Source organism: Sus scrofa, chromosome 13 (genome assembly GCF_054392235.1).
Source record: "Sus scrofa isolate SSC_HxYL_T2T_F1_AM1 chromosome 13, Sscrofa_HxYL_maternal_Yorkshire_Landrace_v2.0, whole genome shotgun sequence".
Classification (NCBI taxonomy): domain Eukaryota; kingdom Metazoa; phylum Chordata; class Mammalia; order Artiodactyla; family Suidae; genus Sus; species Sus scrofa.
In genome coordinates, this window is record NC_139395.1 from 171,619,409 (window position 1) to 171,641,126 (window position 21,718).

At 36.9% G+C, this 21,718-nt stretch overlaps 1 protein-coding gene across 2 annotated transcripts in view; it reads right to left on the bottom strand.

Annotated features, from left to right (window-relative positions):
- Positions 1–21,718, bottom strand: part of ZPLD1 (zona pellucida like domain containing 1) — a 358,917-nt gene that overhangs the window by 250,183 nt on the left and 87,016 nt on the right. For both annotated transcript variants that reach the window (XM_084991507.1, XM_084991508.1), the window contains exon 2: positions 105–215. The gene's annotated coding sequence lies outside the window, so the exon portion shown is untranslated. The remainder of the gene's footprint in view (positions 1–104; positions 216–21,718) is intronic.

The following is a 21,718-nucleotide window of genomic DNA, read 5'->3' on the forward strand; positions in this document are numbered from 1 at the left end:
GAGAGACAATGCACCAGTCTCCTGAATTCAACCCCGCCTTAGCTCAAACTGCCTTAACAATACGCCAGTCTGGGGGCTTAAACAACAGAAATGTATTTTCTCACAGTTCTGGAGTCTGCAAGTCCACAATCAAGGCACCAGCAGGGTTGGTTTCTTGTGAGGTTCCTCCACTTGCAGACAACAGCCTCTGAATGTCCTCACATGGCCTTTTCTCTCTGTGAGTTTATGGAGAGAGAGAGAGTTCAGTGTCTCTTTCCATTCTTATAAGGACACTACTTGCACTGGATTAGGGCCCCATCCATAGAACTCACTTAATTACCTCCTTAAATATCCTGTCTCCAGATGAAGTGAGGACTTCAACATATTTTTGTGGGAACTCAATTAAGTCCATAACAAATCCATGTTTATAGGCAACCTAGTAGGAGAAATATATGGTGCTTGACTCAGGAAATACGGAAGTGAATAAGACAATATCCCTGGCCTCAAAAAGGACACACCTTAGTGTGGGGAGATCAGTGTGTATACAACTGTGTGAGATCCAATCAGCTGGGAAAGTGCAGACCTTAGAATCTAAGAGATAAGAGGCTATAGAAGAAAGAGAACCATGGGTGAATCTAAACAAAGGATATGATATGGTTATGTCATCACTAGACCTCTAGAACCATCACTGATGTAACAGTGAGGAAAATGGACTGGAGTATTGAGTTGAAAGCAAAGAAATTTACCAGTCTCTTATTAACCTAGAAGATGGGGAAAGAAAACCTGAAGTATAACACAGAAATATCATTAAAGGCAAGGAGACAGATTTGAGAGACTTTCAAGAAACAAAATCAAGAAAATTGGGGAAAATTAATGATTGCTATCACAAAAGACTCCTGAGGAGTATTTAATTATTTTTAACTTTTCTCAGTTCACTTAATTAGAATTTCCACATCTCCTTGATTTATATGTCTGTTAGGACATATTGCAAAATATCTTTAATTTAATCTAACTTGCTTTCTAATATATTATGATCACCTTTCCCAAGTATACTTTAATATTACAAATTTAAACATGCTAGACATTATCAATGGATACTGAGAATATAGACCTACTAATAAATTTCCAACAGCCTTAGCTCCTGATATATTCCTTGATATATACTTAGGAATTACATCTCAGAGTCAACCTGTAAACTCTCTAAGCCAAAATTTGTTGGGCACTCCATTCTTTTTCTGTGGCTGCAACACACCACCATTCTGCTGGGTACCCAGCCCTGTGCCTTAGAATCATCGTGAACCTCTTTTTCTCCTTGAATTCTTACCGAGTAAGTCACAGAGATCTGCAAGTCTTCCTTTAAAATGACTTTAGCAGTCATCATTCCATTTCCATGACCAGGCTCAGTCCTCAAAAACCAGAAATGTCCCAATCCATTCTGCTTGTAACAACCACATCCCTTCCAAAGACATGACTCCACCCAGGCACTGAGATTAAAGACCCTCCTGACTCCAGGCAGACCTGGCACTTTCTCTTAGTGGTTGCATCACAGACATCCGTATGCATCTCTCTCCAACTAGACTGTGAGGTCATTAAGTGCAACAGCTATATCTTGTTCAATCAAATCCACACCATGGGCTTCGGACCCTGTATATACTTCGTGTGTTGAATTAGTTGTTTAAGAGATTCTTGTGTGAAGGGAGTCTACATTAGTGATTTTGTAAGTATAGTGTTGCAAGGAGTCTATGTTGTTTCTCCCACTCACATGTAAAGTACTTAATTGCCAGGCCAGGATTTTCAATTTCTTTATGGCCCAGTGAATCTAAGGCAATGCTTTAAACATACTATGTATCTAGGTGATACTTGCGATTGATGTAGGCAGTATCTCTCGATGCCATGTAGCACAAACTAGAACCAGGTTGCAGCCCAAACAATATTTCCCTACTTCCCCTATATTAATATTTCATTCAAGAGACCATTTAAGATGACCATTTCTCAGGTCCTCTTCCAAAACCTATTGTGACAGCATGAAGAATTAGCTGGCCCCTCGGCCCTATTTGGCTTCCAATTCTGCTTTGTTTGGGAGCAAAGAGTGATAAAAGGAACATAGTCAATTCAGGAGATTAAAAACCAAACTTAAAAACTGAGTTCTGCAGCCAGAGCCAACTACACCTCCTCTGTCTTCCCGGAAATGCTCTCTTGCCCAGGTTCCTAAAAATCTCATGGCATCAAATAGCTGCCAACTGCCAAATCTCCTGATCATTCCAGAGCCAAGAAGTTAAGTTATGGGAGTAACAAATAAGCCCTGTTCTCCCCCCCATTTTCACTCCATTTCTCCAAAATTGATGATGTTTTATTTATATCAGTTGCTTTACTGAAAGAGGCACAAACTGCAAGCAACAACATTAAAGCAACTCTGATGTTTTCTAGGTTGTCTTTACATTACAGAAAGCCATATTGAACTTGGTACTATTGAAAAGGCCAGACTGAGTTCATATGCATCGAATGAGAACAAATGGATGGTTCAGTGTAGTATCCAAATGGCTTGTTCCTAACAATGATGATGTTTATTAAGCGTGCTTACTCTGTAGCTGGTTCTATACTGTTTATATACTATCTATCCTTTTGTGCACATTCTATCACTTAATCTTCAATCCATTGTGGTAACAATTATTGCTATTCATGGATTAAAAAAAAAAAAGAGACTGAGAGATGCCTGCTTGTGCCTATGGATACACTTACTAAACTGGAGGAGTTGGGATTAAACCTAGTTCAGTCGTACTCCAAAGCCTACTGTCTTTACCACTGCTCCTGTCTGTGTTTAACTGAAAAATTCAAATGCTAGGAGTAATCAGCATTTACTAGCACTGATGCGGCCAGAAGGACTCAATTGTTCTTCCTAAAAAAAATTTGCACAAAGTAATGAAATAACTTCAATATACTAAAACAAACAGGAATGCATATCAATTTCATGCAAACTTCACACACATTTTTAAAATAAAAAGGCACAAAAAATTGTCTTCCCTGAAACAGAGTCCCACCTGAGGCTATGTCTCAGCCTCTACCTGTCTCCTCTCCTTTCCTTCCTCCCCCACTCCCAGGGGTGTTGATTTCATTAACAGGTTCAGGTGTGACCCAGACAATGGCCCCACATTAAGAGAGACATTCTAGGGGCAAAGAATTGTGGATGAGATATGGCAGTGGTATTTAGGGCAGCTACTTGTGTTCATAGGATGGTAGCCTCCAGGCAGAGGACAGAGGATTGGGTACCAATGCTTCCATTACCAGGTAGAGTTAAACAAAGGACTGAGTAAAATCCTAGGCAAAGTAAAACCAGAGAGAAAACAGAGAGAATCCAAAGCTTAAAGGGTACCCTTCAGTTTCCAAATTCAGAATCTTCTGGACAGTGAAGAAGAGGAAGAGAGAAAGGGAGAGAGTGAGAGAAATGAAGAGAGAAACAGTCAGGGAGAGAAAGAGAGGGAGTGGGAGAGAACGAGCAGGAGAGAGGGAGAAGAAGGAAGGAAGGAAATCGGGATACTAGTTAGTGCTCAAGCGTCTTACCAATTATGGGTGACCATCTGAATTTCGTCTTGGTCAGTACACCAATAACATTGTCATTTGTTGCCTGAACCAGCATTTAAATCCTTTTCCTGTTTGATGAACTCCTTACCATAGGACTCTTCTCAAGAGGCAAAAACTAATCCCTCCTAGAGACCGGAAGTGCCAGTTGTTCCAATACGCAAGGACAACTCCACTAATGAAATTAATCAAATGCACCTGCACAGAGGCAGCGGCTATCCCTTGCATTGCAGGACTTCCTTGGGGTGTGGGGCTGGTGTGGGCTGAAGGTGAAGTTCATCCAACTGTGAAAAGCTGAAAGTTGCTCAAATCAAGACAAAACAGGGCGATGGAGGAATATAATTTTTACATATAATTGAAAGATATTAGCACTTATACTTTAGCTTATACCTCAAGCCAACGTTTTCCACTAGTTTTCAAAGGTTTGAAATTCATCAATTTTACCTGTGGATCTTATCTAGTGACAGATAAGCTTCCCTCTTAGAGTCTAAACAGTCAACCTGATTAACAGCCTAAGGTGATCTTTTTCTGTGCTCCTCTACCTCCATCTAGTGGATGAAGAGCCAACTGCACCACTGGCTTCCCTGTGATCCAGAATCGGTGCAGGCTTTATCCTGAGTCTGTGACAGCAAATTTGCTTAGGATTTTGTGGCTGGAAAACACTCCTACCTCTCTTGAAGCAAAGCATGCACTTGGCCATGGAAAAACCAATACCGTGAGGTATCTGTTTTGCCCAGGGCTAGAACTACACATTTGGAATTTGTTGATTTAGTGATAACATAAAAATTGGCTTTGTGTTTACAGTATTTCCTATTGAAAACTCTACCTTTAGACTATTTTGATCTTGCCAGGAATTTCTGCTGCACTGCAGCACACACAGAAATAAAGCACAGAAGACTGACGAAAGAAACAGAAGTTGTTGCTAACAAATAAGTGTGTTCTCTAGAACCTATGGAGATGTAGTAACAGAGAACCAAAGAATTTTTTAGCTGAGGAACTTTTTTTTTTTTTTTTTTTTTTGTCTTTTTAGGGCCACACCCGAGGCATACAGAGGTTCCCAGGCTAGGGGTTGAATCGGAGCTGTAGTTGCCAGCCTATGCCACAGCCACAGCAATGCCAGATCTGAGCCAAGTCTGTGACCTACAACACAGTTCATGGCAATGCTGATCTTTAAACCACTGAGCAAGGCCAGGGATTGAACCTGCATCCTCATGGATCCTAGTCAGATTCATTTCTGCTGAGCCACAATGGGAACTCCTTTAGCTTAAGAACTCTTAATGACCATCTGATAACAATGGAAAATAAAGCAGAAAAAAAAAATACTAGGAGACATGGCACAGAGAACTGATTGTTGGCCAGAGTCACCAGTGCAGATTCTATGAACTTCTCTGTCTTCTATTTTTTCTCTCAAGCTCATTCCACCTGCCCACCCAGCCCTTTTCTTTTTTCCCCAAATTTATTATGGCTTTTTTTTTCCATCAGCAAAAAGTTAACCCTTTCCACTGACAAAATCATTACAACATGGAATCACAGAATGTTTGAGCAAAAATATTTTTGCAGACTATCTAGTTTCACTTATCTCATTCTATATATAGGATCTAGGTACTTTCAATTGGCTAGTGTCATAAAATCAGCCAGTTACAGAGACAACTCTAATAAAACTCTGAAAAAAGAAAGAGCCCTCATAGGGTAAAGGCAGCCATGCATAGCTGTGTCCACAGAACTTTAAGATAAGAACTAATGTTTGACTCTGGGGGGCATCTTTTTAAGGAGCAATAGATAGCAAACCTTTCTTCACCTTCTTTTCTGGATATCTGTTTCTGACCTGGAGAAATGCCTTCAGGGAGCTAATGGGTCACAGAAATGCCTGGAACTCTATATGCCGTGTCCTACAAAGTGGTAAATCTTACCACTGGGAAAACTACAGACTGTTTGCCTGTCAGAAGGGATGAAAGTTAAAAATTGTGAACCCTATCCTGCCCAAGAAAGCTGCTTTTGGAAGACTCTATTCAGCTTAGTGACAGTCAGGTTATGGCCTGTAACTTCTTTAGTCACCAAAGGAGATTTTGAGAGTAAGGCTTCCAGAATGACTATCGGTGAATCATTTTCAATCAAGGAAACTGAGTTCTACTACACCTATCCTCTTTAAGTCATATTGAAGAGGAAAAAAAGGGAAAGCAAAACATATAGGGCCAAATACAATAGTACATTTCTAAAGTGTCTCTCCCAGGTAGACCAAGCCCATGGAGGAGTAGAAACTGTAAAACAGAGTATACTTGAAAATAATTCCATTCAGCCCACACTTTATGTACCATCTGGAAGACTTGTATAATTGATCGCCACAGGACATAATTATTTTAAAAGACAATTAATTTGATCACAAGTAATGAAGTTTTTATCTATGCAAACTAGCAGACGGGAAATGAGATGAGGAAACTAACCAAGTTTCCAAAATAAGAATGTGAGATGCCCCATTCAGGAGGCTGGAGAGAGAAGTCCATTGCCTGGGAAAAACAGGACTGAGAAATACTGTATTTGGGGGAATTTGTGATGTCTACCTCATCCACCAGATGGTAACCCCACTTCCAGAAGCAGATCTTGGATGACATTGAATTTAAGTGTCCTCTTTTATGTCCTTAATCTGCTGTTAAAGATTTAATCTATAGATCAAATGAAAGGACAAAATGGAAAAATTGCTGAGCATCTATTGAGTACCAGGCAGCTTGCTAGATATATGTTAATCAATCCTGTATTTTAATCCACACAACCAATTCTAAAAGGGAAATTAAGATGATCAGACCAAGATAACTTAGCTAGTAAGAGATTGTGACATGTGACCATTCTCCCCCAAAAACATCCATGTCCTAATCCATAGAACCTGTGAAGGTCGTGTTATATGGCAAAAGGAATGTTGGAGGTATGATTAAATTAATTATTTTGAGATGGGAAGATTATCCTAGATAATTGAGGTGTCCTCTAAATGAAATGTTCATTGCAGCACTATTCACAATAGCCAAGACATGGAAACAACCTAAATGTCCATTGACAGGTGATTGGATTAAGAAACTGTGGTATATATACACAGTGAAATGCTACTCAGCCATAAAAAAGAACAAAATAATGCCTTTTGCAACAACATAGATGGAACTAGAGACTCTCATACTCAGCGAAGCAAGTCAGAAAGAGACAGACAAATACCATATGATATCACTTATATCTGGAATCTAATATATGGTACAAATGAACCTTTCCACAGAAAAGAAATCACAGACATGGGAATCTCATGTATCTTTATAAGGGAAATTCAACTACAGAAGATGCAGTGATATGACCACGGAAGCAGAGACCAGGGTGATGTAGGCAGGAGCCAAAGGATGCCTTGTTGTCCCTAGAGGTTCACTTTGGATTCAGAGCTTGTCCCAATTTGAACATTCCCAAGATCTGGAACTGAGTATTGAACCAGATGAGCGATTGTTAATCTGTTTAAATCGTTAGAATTCTCCCACTTATTGATTATTGCCATGATGGTTCTAAACAGTAAATTCAAAGAAAAAAATCAATTCACCATTTGAGAATGGCTCGATGGAAGTCAGTAATTTTGACTCAGTTACTATACTATTTTATTTACTTTGAGCTAAAATAACAATATTGAGCAAACCATAAAAAAGAACAAAATAATGCCAGTGGCAGCAACATGGATGGAACTAAAGACTCTCTCTCATACTAAGTGAAGTAAGTCAGAAAGAAAGACAAATGCCATATATCTGTAATGTAATATATGGCACAAATGAAACTTTCCACAGAAAAGAAACTCATGTATTTCGAGAACATGCTTGAGGTTGCCAAAGGGGAGGGGGAGGGAGTGGGATGGATTGGGAATTTGGGGTTAATAGATACAAACTATTGCCTTTGGAATGGATAAGCAATGAGATCCTGCTGTGTAGCACCGGGAACTATATCTAGTCACTTATGATGGAGCATGATAATGTGAGAAAAAGAATATATATATGTATGTGTGACTGGGTCACCTCGCTGTGCAGCAGAAATTTGACAGAACACTGTAAACCAGCTATAATGGAAAAAATAAAAATCATTTAAAATTTTAAAAATTGAGCTGAAAGTGCTCTGAAGCTCCTGACTTGTAGTATTCAGAAAGCCATTAAGTTTACATATCTCAGTGTGTCCTTATCAACAAACATATTTAGAAGTTCCCTTGTGGCAAGGTAGGTTAAGGATCCTGTGTTCCCACAGCTGTGACACAGGTTGAAAATGTGGCACAGATTCAGTTCCTGGCCCAAGAACTTCCACATGCCACCAGTGCACCAAAAAAAAAACCAAACTGGAGTTCCCGTCATGGTGCAGCAGAAACTAATCTGATTAGGAACCATGAGGTTGCGGGTTCAATCACTGGCCCTGCTCAGTGGGTTAAGGATCTGGTGTTGCCGTGAGCTGTGGTGTAGGTCACAGACATGGCTCCGATCTGGCATTGGTGTGGCTCTGGTGTAGGCCGGCAACAACAGCTCCAATTAGACCCCTAGCCTGGGAACCTCCATATGCCGCTGGTGCAGCCCTAAAAAGACAAAAGACAAAAAACAAAAACAAACAACAAAAAAAAACAAAACTCAAACTTATAAACTACTTTCAGATTGGTTTTTCTCTGGTGATATTGTCATATTTGCCTGGGAATCTCAAAACCTGGATTTTATCATTAGTTAGTATCTCCACCACGAATTAGCTCTTCAACCTTGATCAAATTGCTTAACATTTCTTGACCTCAGGCTCCTCACCTGCAGAAGGGTGGAAAGCTTGCCAAGCAGATCATCTCAAGGTTTCTTTCAGTTTTAAGATAAAATGGTGGCAGGATACCCACAGCAAAGCTTCTAGGCAGATTTCAAGTGTGCTCCTTATTACAAAGTGCCACTAGAGGTCAGATTAAGTTTGGCAATTCTATCTAACCTGGCGTGCACATTGAGCAAATGCAAAAACTTACCTTATATTGATGACTTGCCCTCAGGCCTTCACCTAGACCCTCCTGAGCTAATGAACGTTGATCCTAGTGTTACAGAGTAAAATAGGAAAATCTGTGAAAGCAAAATTGCATTCATTAATCTGTAATTTGCAATTGCCTAGTACCAGAATGCTTATCTTTCTTTGCTTGCCTGAATGTCATTAATTGAATGTGTTACCTGAAGCTCTGGTGCTTAGTGTTTGCTCATGTTACTGTACTAATCAATCAGGTGCAAGAAAGTGGGAGTGCAAGACCAAAAAATGTTTCCTGTATCCTCTTTGTGCATCTAGGTGTAACAGTGTAAATAATATGTGACTGCCTGTGTACATAGCATTTGACCCACTGTATGTATTCGCAATGAAGTATAAAAGAATGAGCAAAAAAGAAAAAAAAAATGAGTAAGAAGGAATATGCATCATCCTTGGATATTTGCTTTGTCAAGCTATCAATCAGGACAAGCTCTAGGCACAAATGTGAAGTCTGTAAAATCAGATTTTTTGTAGCTACGTTTCCCTTATCCCTTCATTACCCCACTTTCTTCTCAATGTCTTTAGTCAAATGCTATCAGAATAGACCCAAAGAACTCAAATATAGTAAGATATAAGAATCTGAGGATGAAATTTTGCTCTCCTAGGCATGCTTGCATTTTGCCTAAGAACAGGCCTTTTAATGGGTAGAATTCCAAAAGTAGAATTGTAATCATACAGAGAGTAATTTGAGGGAGAGGATGTTTGACAGAATCTTCAAAACCATCCCCAGAGAGCTGACACCATAGGCCAATGACAAAGGTTGGCCTTGCTTCCCATCAATGGCTAAGGCGTTCTCTATTTAAACATCATTTATTGAGCATTCACTGCTTGGAGGCTCTGTATGAGAACCCAAGGTCAGTTTCCTGCACTTGAGAAACACACTCAACTGAGTTCCTGAACAAGGTACTCTGAGTGTGCCTCCCTAATGCATGGGATAGCAACTTGAGGGCCTAAGGATTTCTCCCTGCAGAACACCCCAGAGATACAGTCTACAGTATAACTACAGACTTATATATCCAACTGCCTGCTCAGAATCTCTAAATGGCCAGCAGATATCGCAAATGCAACATGTATAAAACTTTTTTTTTTTTTTTTTTTTTGTCTTATGTCTTTTTAGGGCCGCACCCATGGCATGTGGAGTTTCCCAGGCTAGGGGCCAAATCGTAGCTTTAGCCACCAGCCTGTACCACAGCCACGCCAGATCCAAGCCACATCTGCAACTTACACCACTGCTCACAGCAACATAGGATCCTTAACCCACTGAGCAAAGTCAGGGATCAAACTCATGTCCTCATGGACAACTTTTGAAATTCCAATATTCTGTCCCAAATCTGCTCCCTCACTTTCCACTGTCCCCTGTACATCTCATTCACTTCCATTCTTCCTGTTCTCCAAGCTCAAACTCTTGGAGCAACATTTACCTCCTTTCTTTCTCTCACATTCTATGTCAAAGCTGTTAGGAAATGATGGTGGCTCTATCCTCAAAACATATCCTCTACTGCTACGTCTGCACCACCATCGTCTCTTACCTAGATACTGACTTTTATCCTTTTAAAATGTGTCAGATTTTGCCGTATTTCCATTTCATTCTGGTTGGAAGCCCAATTCCAGAAAATGGCCAATATGCTTATGTTCTGCTTCCCTCCTTTCCTGTCTTCTCTTACCATTTGCACCATCTCCACAGCACGGACCTACAGAAGGGGGGTCATCCTCCATTTTCCTCTATCTCCTGTTACAGCAATAAATGACAGCAACAGGGACAGCAATAAATGACAGGAGGTTCTGAGAGTCATGCTGAGGGGAGGGCTGCACAGGGTCCTGAACTGACCGCCAACCTAGGGCTTCAGATTATGCAGAACTTCCAGATAGCTCTGTTGTATGAGGACAAGGAGATATTTCCTAGTGGCTGTCATAAATAACACTAGAGGGAGACAAATCCTAAAGCCTCAGGGACTTCTGAACTGCCAACGTACTGATGCACTAACACTCTGGATCACAGCCTTGACCACCTTGTCCCCAGCTCCTTCTCCAAGGAATCACCATTATGGTACATCTGCCTTAAAGCTGCCACAACAAGTACACAACAAAAATTCTCTTTGACATTCATTGTCTTGGTAAGGAGAAATACCACCTTCTATATACCTAGCACATGCCAGTTTACAGAGTGACTCAGAAAATTTGTTCTTCTGTCCTGAGAGGTAAAATGTTATTATACATATTCTCATACATCAGAGTTTTTTTTAATTTTTAATTGAAGTACAATTGATTTACAATATCATGTTAGGTTCAGGTATACAGCACAGTGATTCAGTGTTTTATATATATATATATATATATATACACATACATATATATATAATATATATAACATATATGTATTATATATAGATATACTTTTTCAGTCTTTTCCATTATAGGTTATTAAAAATATTGAGTATAGTTCCCTGTGCTGTACAGTTGGTCCTTGTTGGTTATCTATTTGACATACAGTAGTGTGTATATATTAATTCCAAACTCCTAATTTATCCCTCCCCCAGACTTCCCTTTTGGTGACCTTAAGTTTGTTTTCCATGTCTGTGAGTCTGTGAGTCTCTTTATGTTTTGTAAGTTCATTTGTATGTGTACATGTGTTCATTTGTATGTGTTAATATGTATATTAGATTCCACATATATATTTGTCTTTTTCTGTTTAGCTTTCTTCACTTAGTATGATAATCTCTAGGTTCATCTGCAAATGGTATTAATCTCACTCTTTTTTATGGCTAAGTATATGTGCATATATATCACAACAAGCTTTTAAGAGTTGGTAGAAAATCATGTAGATTTTCTTCAACACCTACCTTGTAAGATGTAGCACTGGATGAGATGCCTAGCACTTCCTAACCCACACCTCTTTTTCTCTGCCATCCATACTTTGCATATGATAAAAGTAAAAGTCAAATATGTTAGGTGACTCTTTTAGTTCCAGAAAGTATGCAAGTGGAGGAGCAGGGTCTCAGAATGATTGGGAGGTTTTGTTTTTTGGTTTTTTGGTTTTGGCCACACCTGAAGCATGCAGAAGTTCTTGGCCCAGAAATCAATCCTGTGCCACAGCTGCAGCCCAAGCCATAGCAGTGACAATGCCAGATCTTTAACCCACTATGCCACCAGGGAACTCCCTCATTTTTCAACCCTCATTCCAGGAAACTGCTTAGCAGCACCCAACATGATTGACCCCCTATTGTTTTCTCAGGGTTTCCACTGCACTACACCCTTAATTTTTCTACTGTCTGTGATCTCTTCTTATTCTCCTCAAGGAGTTACAATTGGCCAGTCTTAGTTCTTTTTCTTTTTTTTCAGAAAAAAACACCATATTTATTGCAGTATCCATGTGTTTCTAAATTATTTAATTTATGTAAAGCTGTGCTATGATTTTTAATATTTTAATCTATTAAAAAATAAAGGCAGAATTCAAATAATATACAGACAAAACATTCATTCAGAAAAACGCAGGCCAGTCTTATTTCTGAGCTCTGTCTTACTCTATAGCCTAGGCTTGATTTGTCTTTATTCTGATAGTTTTAAATATTATCTATGCTATATCTATTCTCTATTTAAATCTCTCAGCTTTGCCTCTATTTTGAGTTCCAGGTCTATTCTTCCAAATGTCAACTTGTCATTTCCATCTGGATATTTCTGCACATCCTCAACTGAAGTTTTTATTTTCTCACCCTAATCACCTTTGTTTTCTTTCCTCATTTCAACATTCAACACCCCACTCACCCAGAAAATTGTTTTACCTTCAAGCTCTTCCTTTTTCTCTAACAGTCAAACAACCAAACAGAAAGTACTGTAGATTTTACTCCCAAAATGCATCCACAACACATTGCTTTTGTCTTCAAAGATAAAAAAAAATTGTAAAACAATAGGAGAAATTTTAACACTATTCAAGAATATTTTAAAATATCATTAATTTTTAATGTGTTTAGTACTGTAATCATTTTTTAGAAGTACGTGTTAAATATGTACAGGTAAAACAATACGTTGTCTGAGAATGGATTTTAAATAATCTGAGGTGAGGTGAGCAGGCAGATGTAAATGAAATAAGATCTACTGTACAGTAGTAATGACTAAGACAGGGAAATAGGCATCAGGTTCATTATATGTTTCTCTCTACTCTTCATGTATTTGCAAAATTCCATAATAAAGTTATGGGGAAAAATTTTAATGGTTTACCTCAAATAATGTAAGGCAATAAGACAATGTCAGACTTTATACTTTTATTCCAAGTATGGAATCAGCTTTATGCAGTGCAATTTAACCTAAAAAGAATTTGCCAGTAATAATTCAAAATTAGCAGGAATATTCTATGAAATATGCATTTATATTAATCATTTTTAAAGATTAATCTTGTCCTATGTATATATTGTACCTTAAACACTAGTTAATGATAGTTTGAAAGCCATCATAATTACTAAGACACAATAATCATGCAAAATATGAAGACAAATAGCAAGTTTTTTTAGTAGCAGTTCAAAATACCATGCAATATTTAACCCAGATGTTTATAATATTTAACCAAATATGTAATATATATTAAATTTCCTAGTTAGGCAAAAAGAAAAACCATAAACCATCAATCAACATATCCTTCTTTAGTAAAAAGAGCTGATAAAATACATGAGAAATAATATGACTAAAAATTAAATATATCCTTTTGCCAGAAAGTATTAAGAAAATACAAACAACATTGCATATTTGAAGAAATAAGTATTACCCAATATAGGAGTTTTTCTATACAACTAGAGGAAAGTATATCTGTTTTTCACATGTCAATACTTACGGTGTATTCTAGATTTTTTCAATAACAGTATACATGAAGTACTAATTTTCTTGTGAACAGCTGAAGGAAAAGTATATGCAAAGACTATTCTACTTAGTATATTTGCTTCTCTGATACATTTATGAAAATAATTTAATCTACTCTTGATGGAGTAGAAGCTTTGAATATAATAGAAAATGATAACAATGTAAGTTATTGGAGTAAGTCATAGAGAGAGCAAATTACATGCACTCTAACATTAAAAGACAAGCAATTATAGCAAAGATGAGACAGAAGTATACAAAGTACTACAAAATATCATTGATGTTAGTGATTTTACAAAAATAAGATTTGAACAGCACTTTGTAATGAAAAGGAGAGTAACCATGAAAATCTTTTGTAGTTCTTGAAATTCCCTGGTTATCCCATAACAAAAAGGTATCAGATTTACTGATGAGATACCCATTTTTCATTTACAAATATAACTGATCCAAATTTGCCGATTTTTAGTAACAGGTACCTATCTATAGAAAGCACCCTTGTAGATACTTTTTTAAATGAATAAGTAAACAAAATCTGTCTCTTCACATTAGAAGTGATGCTTCAATGCTAAGTAAGGCAGTAGCTGATTTTCAAAAGAAATTATGGAAAAAAGATGCTGAAAGTGAAATATTAAGAAATATTTTCATCATTACGGGTTTGTGTTGCTATAAGTGATGTGTCGCACCTATAACAACTTTCATATCTGCACACTTTAAAACAAGGGAATGGCATTATTTAACCCAGCTAAAAATCCTCCAAACGAGCTATTTCAGTAGGTATTGAATCCACTTTGATGAATTTTAAACACTAATGATTGTCATAGGGAAAATGAATATTAAAAACCAAATTTCAATAAAACTTTGCATAACTGATGTGTGAAATTAAAAAGTGAGTGTCACATAAAGCAATAGCAGTTAATGACATACTTCTTCCTTTGGGTCTATATATCGATGTGAGGTATCTTTTTTCCACTAAAACCAGATTGATATGAACTGTATTTGAAACTAGAACTCTGATTCTCGTTATCAATTTGTTTCAAAATAACAAAGATATTCAACAACTAAAATGTTATTATTATATATTATTGGCAAGATTATAATTTCTATCTTTCAAAAATTACTTAAAATATTATTTATATCATCTCATCATTTTTTACTTCTACTCTTGTATGTGTTTTATAATGTATGTAATATATCAGTAGGGTTGTACATTCATATGAAAGAGATATACATTTGGGGGATAGTTGGCTAATTCGTTTTATCAAATGGAATGTCCCCAAGAACTCAAGTCAGTGGGTGGAAGCTTAAAATAACCTCGCATTTCACTTATACAGCTCTTCAGAATCTCTTTGCCTCTTTATAAAAGTGAAATCAAGTTACAGTGAATTTAAAGGACAGCCTTCAAGCCACCAGGAAGAATAGAGAATGCCATGAAAGTTCAGCTCATAGAATATGTTTAAGGTATTTGTTGCCAGGTAGCCAGAACATGGGCCTTGGTGAACACTGATTGAAGTGGCACAAGGAAATTGCACCCAATGGAAGAATAAAGAATTGTTAACAGCTAAATCCTCTCCACTATACTAACAATATAAGCTATGTATTATACTCTCAAATTTTCCTCATGAACATGGACAAGAACCAAAAAAACAAAAAAAAGATTTATTATACAAGGTTATTATTATTTTTGTAAATATGTCATATTAGATTACCTCAGCATATCTGCTGGATGACAAGTCTCTTACACAATCCTTTGGTAATGGAATTTTCCCTGAACCTTTGACAACATGGTTTGTTAAGCAAATAAATAATATAAAAAGAGCCTTCTCAAAAGAGTAATTTAGAAATATTCTATTAAATCCATTAGTAGTGTCAATTAAGTATTATCCATATCTAATTATTAAGAAACAAGTTTCTCTAGCGCATTGGCTTTCCAACTTAGTTAACGACTCGCAGTGAGAAATGCATTTTTCATCGTTTCCCAATACAAACATGAATATGCAAGTAAAGGGATTTTACAGAACAATTTTTGCCCTTATTATATACCAAAAATTGGAACATATCTATTGTATTCCATGTTTTAAATTCTAATGACACCTTCCTCAACTGATTTCCCTCTTTACTAAGGAGTCTATAGCAGCAGTTTAAAACACACCACTCTAGCCCTGATAGCCCAGCTCAGCAAGCCCTAAACCTTAGCATTATTCTACAGACCTGAAGTGATGCAACTGCATTTTGTCCTCTTTAATGCTATCATTTTTTAAATTTTTTATTAAAGTATAATTGATTTACAATGTTGTGTCAATCTCTGCTGTACAGCAAAGTGACCCAGTCATACATATGTATACATTGTCTTTCTTATATCATCTTCCATCATGTTCTATCATAAGAGATTGGATGTGCTATGTAGTAGGATTTAATGTTATTATTATTTAATGTTATTATTATTATTCCTTACTTTAAAAATTCCAGACAACTTGTCCCTCCAGATAAGAGTGAATTTACAAAACTTCATTGTTCTTAAAAGTTCTTCTTATGGAGAACTTAGAGTAATGGAATTGGTGCCTGGAGGCAGAGGATATATACACAGGTAGATGAGGGAGCAGCACACAAGGGCCAGAAGGGATACAAACAGGATAAGCTTCCTGATTCTGAGTCAGAATCAAAACAGCATGACCATAATAATAAAAAGTAGATGATAACAGACACACACAGCACTTGTTTATTAGGCACTGTTTTAAGAACTTTATATGTACTGCCATTTATTAAGCTTCTTGGATTCTCATAGTACAAAAGAAAGAATTCCCAGTAGGTTCCCGAGATTCCTACCCTCTGGTGTAGACATCCTATATAATCACCTCCCTTGAGGTATGAATCATGAGTATGATGGGATAGTCACTTCCATGATTAGATTATGAAACAGTTATCTTTAAGAAGCAGAGATTATCTGACCTAACCAGATAAGCCTTTGAAAGGAGAGGCTGTCTGACGAGTGAGATTTGAAGTGTGAGAGGGACTTCATGCAAGGGGGATTTTCTGTTCCTGGCTTTGAAGATGGAGGGGGCCACAGGCAAAGGCCTTTGAGCACCCTCTAGAAGCTGAGAGCAATTCCTAGTCAATAGTCAGAAAGAAAATGTTGACTTCAGTCCTATAATCTCAGTGAACTGAACGCTTCCAACCTAAATGAGCTTGAAAGAAGATCATTCCCCAAGAACTCCCAGTTTAGAATATACCCCAGTGAACCATACCAAATGAGATGCTAATCCACCTAATCCATGCTTGGATTTCTGGCCTACAGAAACCCTGAGATAATAAAAGGATAACATTTTAAGCCTTAATTAAAAAAAAAAAACTCATTGAGGTAAAGATTTCAACCCCTTTTTATAGATGAAGAAAATGAAGGGAAGTTGGTTTATTAACTCCTCCATAAATTACCAGTTAGTAAGAAGTCTAACTGGGATTTAAACTGGGGCTCTCATCCCCAGGAAACAAGGTCTGAACCACTATATAGTCCACCTCTAGATCTTTTCTGAAATTCTACACTTTTAAAAAATAACAAATAATTTTTTTTTATTTATATGCAGGTCAAGGAAAAGTTGGCAATGGGTTAGATGTGGCCCCTGAGCTGGCAAGTATAAGCTCTGTCTTACAGAAAGAGAAAAAAGGAGAGTCCACCATGGAAGGGTACTGACCTGAGAATCAGAGGGGCTCATTCCTGCCTTTACCTTGCTGTGGACCCTGGGCAAATATTGTTACCTGTTTGGTCTTCAGCATCTTTACTTTAAAAAATGAGAGTCTTAAAGCAAATGATCTTGAAGGACTTTCCACTTCCAACATCCTATGAGCCTAAGGTACTCAAGAGAAAAGGAGGTCTGAATTGAGAGAGAATATTGAAAATAAAAGGGACACATCTACCTAAGAAAGTGCAAAGGAAGTAAAAACAGGTGAGAAGAAACATACTGGAGGGAAGAGGAGAAAAGAAATATAAGACATGTAGTAAAAAAGTTCCATGGCTCTTGAGGTTGGATTAGTGATTTCTTCTAGGACCCTTTTAAGGAAAAAAAAAATTTGCAGATAAGATTATAGATGAAGAATACTTACAGGACTTTTTCTTTAAGATAAGGATGGGGAAAGAAGACAAAGCCAAATAGACATTAGAGGTACAGCATTAGTGTGGAGCAGAAAACGTCTAAGGTAACCTTGCCAGTTAACTGAGAAATTGGCACAGGTCAGGGATTTGAAGATGGAAGTTTTAGGAGTGCTACAAGAATCCAAAAAAAAAAAAAAAAAAATCCTGGGCAATCTCGGAAAATAAGTATGCCTTACTGGCCCAGAATCAGGTTTTAGAGAGATACTGCTCATGGATGAAAGAACTCCTGTCACTGGGCTGTCTGTTCTAAATCTCTCTGGTTTTTCTCAGACACTTCTTTGGCAAGAGGGAGATGACACTGTGTGCTAAAAATCAGCCATGGATTGCTCAGAACTGAATTCATCCTGAAAATTAATTGCCCTTGAAATACATCAGTCTTGGAAAGTTTTGAAGACAGCTCCTAGAAACTGGGAGTTATGAAAATAAATAAAGGTAATCTTTAAAATAAAGTCATAAAGGGGGAGCTCTCACTATTAATCAGAGCCCAGAAGGAGAAAGGAAGAAATTCTCTTTGCCCAGCAAGAGTTCACCATTGAAACACATTTACCAACTTGGATTCCTCAAAACAGTTCCTTCCAACTTCCTCTTTTCCTCTATAAAAGCAAGCCCCTCTCCTCTGTTCCTTTTCTTATTACTTTTTAAAGTTTTATTGAAGTATAGTTGATTTACAATGCTGTGATAATTTCTGCTATACAACAAAGTGATTCAGTCATTCATACATGTATACACTTCTATTCTCTTTCAGATTACTTTCCCACATAGATTATCATAGAATATTGGGTAGAGTTCTCTGTGTTATACAGCAGGACCCTGTTGACCAGTCGTTCAATACAAATCAGTGTGCATATGCCTTGATTACGGTTCACCATAGTTTGCTTGTCCTGAATTGCAATTCTCTGCTATTCCTGAATAAATAATTTTTCTGGTAAATAGCTTTTTTTTAAGGTCAACAGAGTTAAGTGGTGGTCCCTTGATACCCCTCACTGCCCAGTGAAGCCTATCCCACCTTTTTGTGGAAATAGAGCAAACTTGAAGTCTTTAAAACCCTGAATGGACATGAACTTCCTATGAAAACTAATATCCTTGACTTGTAAATAAATAGGTCAGTTTTCTTTTTAATTGTGGCTCTTGCTTAAAACAATTACAAGGTTGCAAAATTAAAATGCAGATTCATAGGCCCCACACAGGGGATAGAAATATTCATTTTTACCAAGCTCCCAGGCACAATGCTAGTAGAAGTTTCTAACGCCTCTGCCAGGCTGCATTTTGAGGGACTAGCCTGAGATCCACAGGTATAAGGAACTGTTCTGGGAACCAATGAATGCCAGAAACTCCAAGTTCCTTCGTTTCCAACTTCACCATTTATAGCACTAATCTACCACACATATTTGAGAAGTAAAAATTTCTCATCCTGAAAGGAAATTCTTTTGCACCCAAGATATCTGAAAATCTTCCCTTTTCTGAGTTTTTAGACATTATTCCAGTGTTATGTGCCAACTTTCATGTTTTCCATTTAATCATCAGCATTGAGTAATTGCTATGTTCCAGTAACATTTCTTTTTACTGGAGATAAAAAAGTCTTCATGGGACTTATGTATATTTGGACAGAAAATAAACATACAAAAAATAAATTACATAGATTTTTAAGAGGTGAGGAGTTCTCTGGGGAAAAAAATAAAAAGGAAAAACAACATGGTAAGGGAGTGACTGGAGTGCTGAGGGCATTGCAGTTTTAACTAGAGCTGTCTAATAGGCCTCATTGTAAAAGTGAGATTTGAGCAAGAACTTTAAGAAGATGAGGCACTCATTTGGAAGGAAATTCCAGGAAGACAGAAGAGCCAGTGCAAAGTAAATGTTTTTAAAGTAAAAATGGATTGAGTTTAAGGGAGAATCACCTAGGAGGCCAAGGGGGCTGGAGCAGAGTCTAAGGTCAATTATGTAATTGGGAAGACAAAAGTCACAGGGACTCTTAGGCCACTGTAAAGACTTTGATTTTACTCTGGACAAAAAGAAATTACTGCAGGGTATTGAATAAAGTGATATAACTGACTTTTTTATTATCATTCGGATCTACTGTAATTTATTAGATTGCTAGATTTGATACAGAGCTGGTAAAGGTTAAACAAAGCCTTAAATCATAAACTTTGGGTTCCACTGAGCACATGCTATCTACATTTCCATTGAACAAAATCTACAATCAAGAGTTGAGGTTATTTTCTCTGGGAATGGATATTTTTCATGTTTTTATTTTTTAAAAATTCAAATTAGCAGATGTATTTTGAGTTTAACAAAACTCTGGCAACTAGGTATGGTAGAACATTTTAATTCCCATTTTACAGATGATAAACTGAAGTATAGAAAAACAAAATGTCATGCTCAAGAATTAAATATATGTACATATATAGTAAATTAATATATGTATATTTATCTAATAAATATATATATGTGTGTTTATCTAGTAGATAGCAGAGTTAAGACTTTATTTTATTTATTAACCATACAGCTTACTCAGAAAATTTGGAAATGAACCTTTAAAGGACTCAAACATTTACATTCTATTAGTGTCTTTTGATGGTGTTATTCATGAATAATTAACATATGGTAGGAATAAACACACTTTTGTGGTTTAGACAAAAAGGGGTACATTGTGGCTTATTAATCCTAAGGCGACTGACTAGGAGTTCATGGTAAATATAGACTGAAGAGGCAAAACTATCATTTGAACAGCTCACAGATAAGTAGTCAGAGGTTTAGGTATTTTGATTCAGGAACAATGTTTTGTTAACTTCTCTATTCCCAGTACTTGGAAGCAGAAAATAGACATTTGGACAAGAGTCCTCGTTCTTCAAATGGAATTCTCTTCATGTCACCTACTTTGGAGTTAGCAATTAAAGCCTCCACAGAATAGTAGGGTCTCTGTGTTTAGGCTAACTCGGTCATTGGGTCAACCTTTATGGGCAGCTCATATGTACAAGTGAGGTGGTAAATAACTGTAGTTAGAAGCTCAGGCTATAGATTTAATATCAAAATAACCATAACATTTTTCACAGAATCCTAAAATGTACATGGAATCACAAAAGACCCAAAGTTGCTAAAGCAATCTTGTGAAAAAAGAACAAAGCTGGAGGTATCACACTCCCTGACATCAGACTATACTACAAAGCAATAGTCATCAAAATAGCATGGCAATGGCACAAAAACAGACACTTAGCTCAATGGTACAGAATAAAGAGTCCAGAAATAAACCCATGCACTCATGGTTAATTAATCTATGACAAAGTAGGCAAAAGTAATGGAAGAAAGACAGTAGAAGTGCTGGGAAAATTGGACAGCTACATGTAAAAGAACAAGATTAGAACATCTCCTCACATTATATAGAAAAAACTCAAAATGCATTAAAGACCTAAACGTAAGACTTGAAACCACAGAACTCCTAAAGGAAAACATCAGCATAACACATTTTGACATAAATCATAGCATTATCTTTTTCAGTCTATCTCCTAAGGCAAAATAAATAAAACCATAAACAAAAAGGACCTAATTAAACTTAAAATCTTTCGCACAGCAAAGGGAAACATTGACAACGTGAAAAGATAACCTACTAAATGGTAAAAAAAAATTTACAAATGAGAGGACCAATAAGGGGATAATATCCAAAATATATAAAAAACTCATACAACTCAATATCAAACAACAAAGAAATCAATTTAAAAATGGGCAGAAGACCTAAAAGACAATTTTCCAAAAAAGATACACAGATGGTAGTCAACAGCCCCATGAAAAATTATTCAACATCTCTAATCATCATAGAAATTCAATTAAAACCACCATAAGAACAGGACAACCACAAATCAAAACCAAAAAAAATACATTCACAAGAACTGAAAAGAAGAGGCCACAAACATAAAATAAAAGGAAATCATCCATGTGAAAAAAGAAATAAACAAAGGAGAAACAGAATCAAATGAAAAACAAAGTTTAAAATGGCAATAAATACATATTTATCAACAATTACCTTAAATGTCAATGGACTGGATGCTCCAATCAAAAGACATAGAGTGGAAGACTGGATTAAAAAAAAAAGAGCCTACAATATGCTGTCTACAAGAGACGCACCTTAGGGCAAAGAACACATAT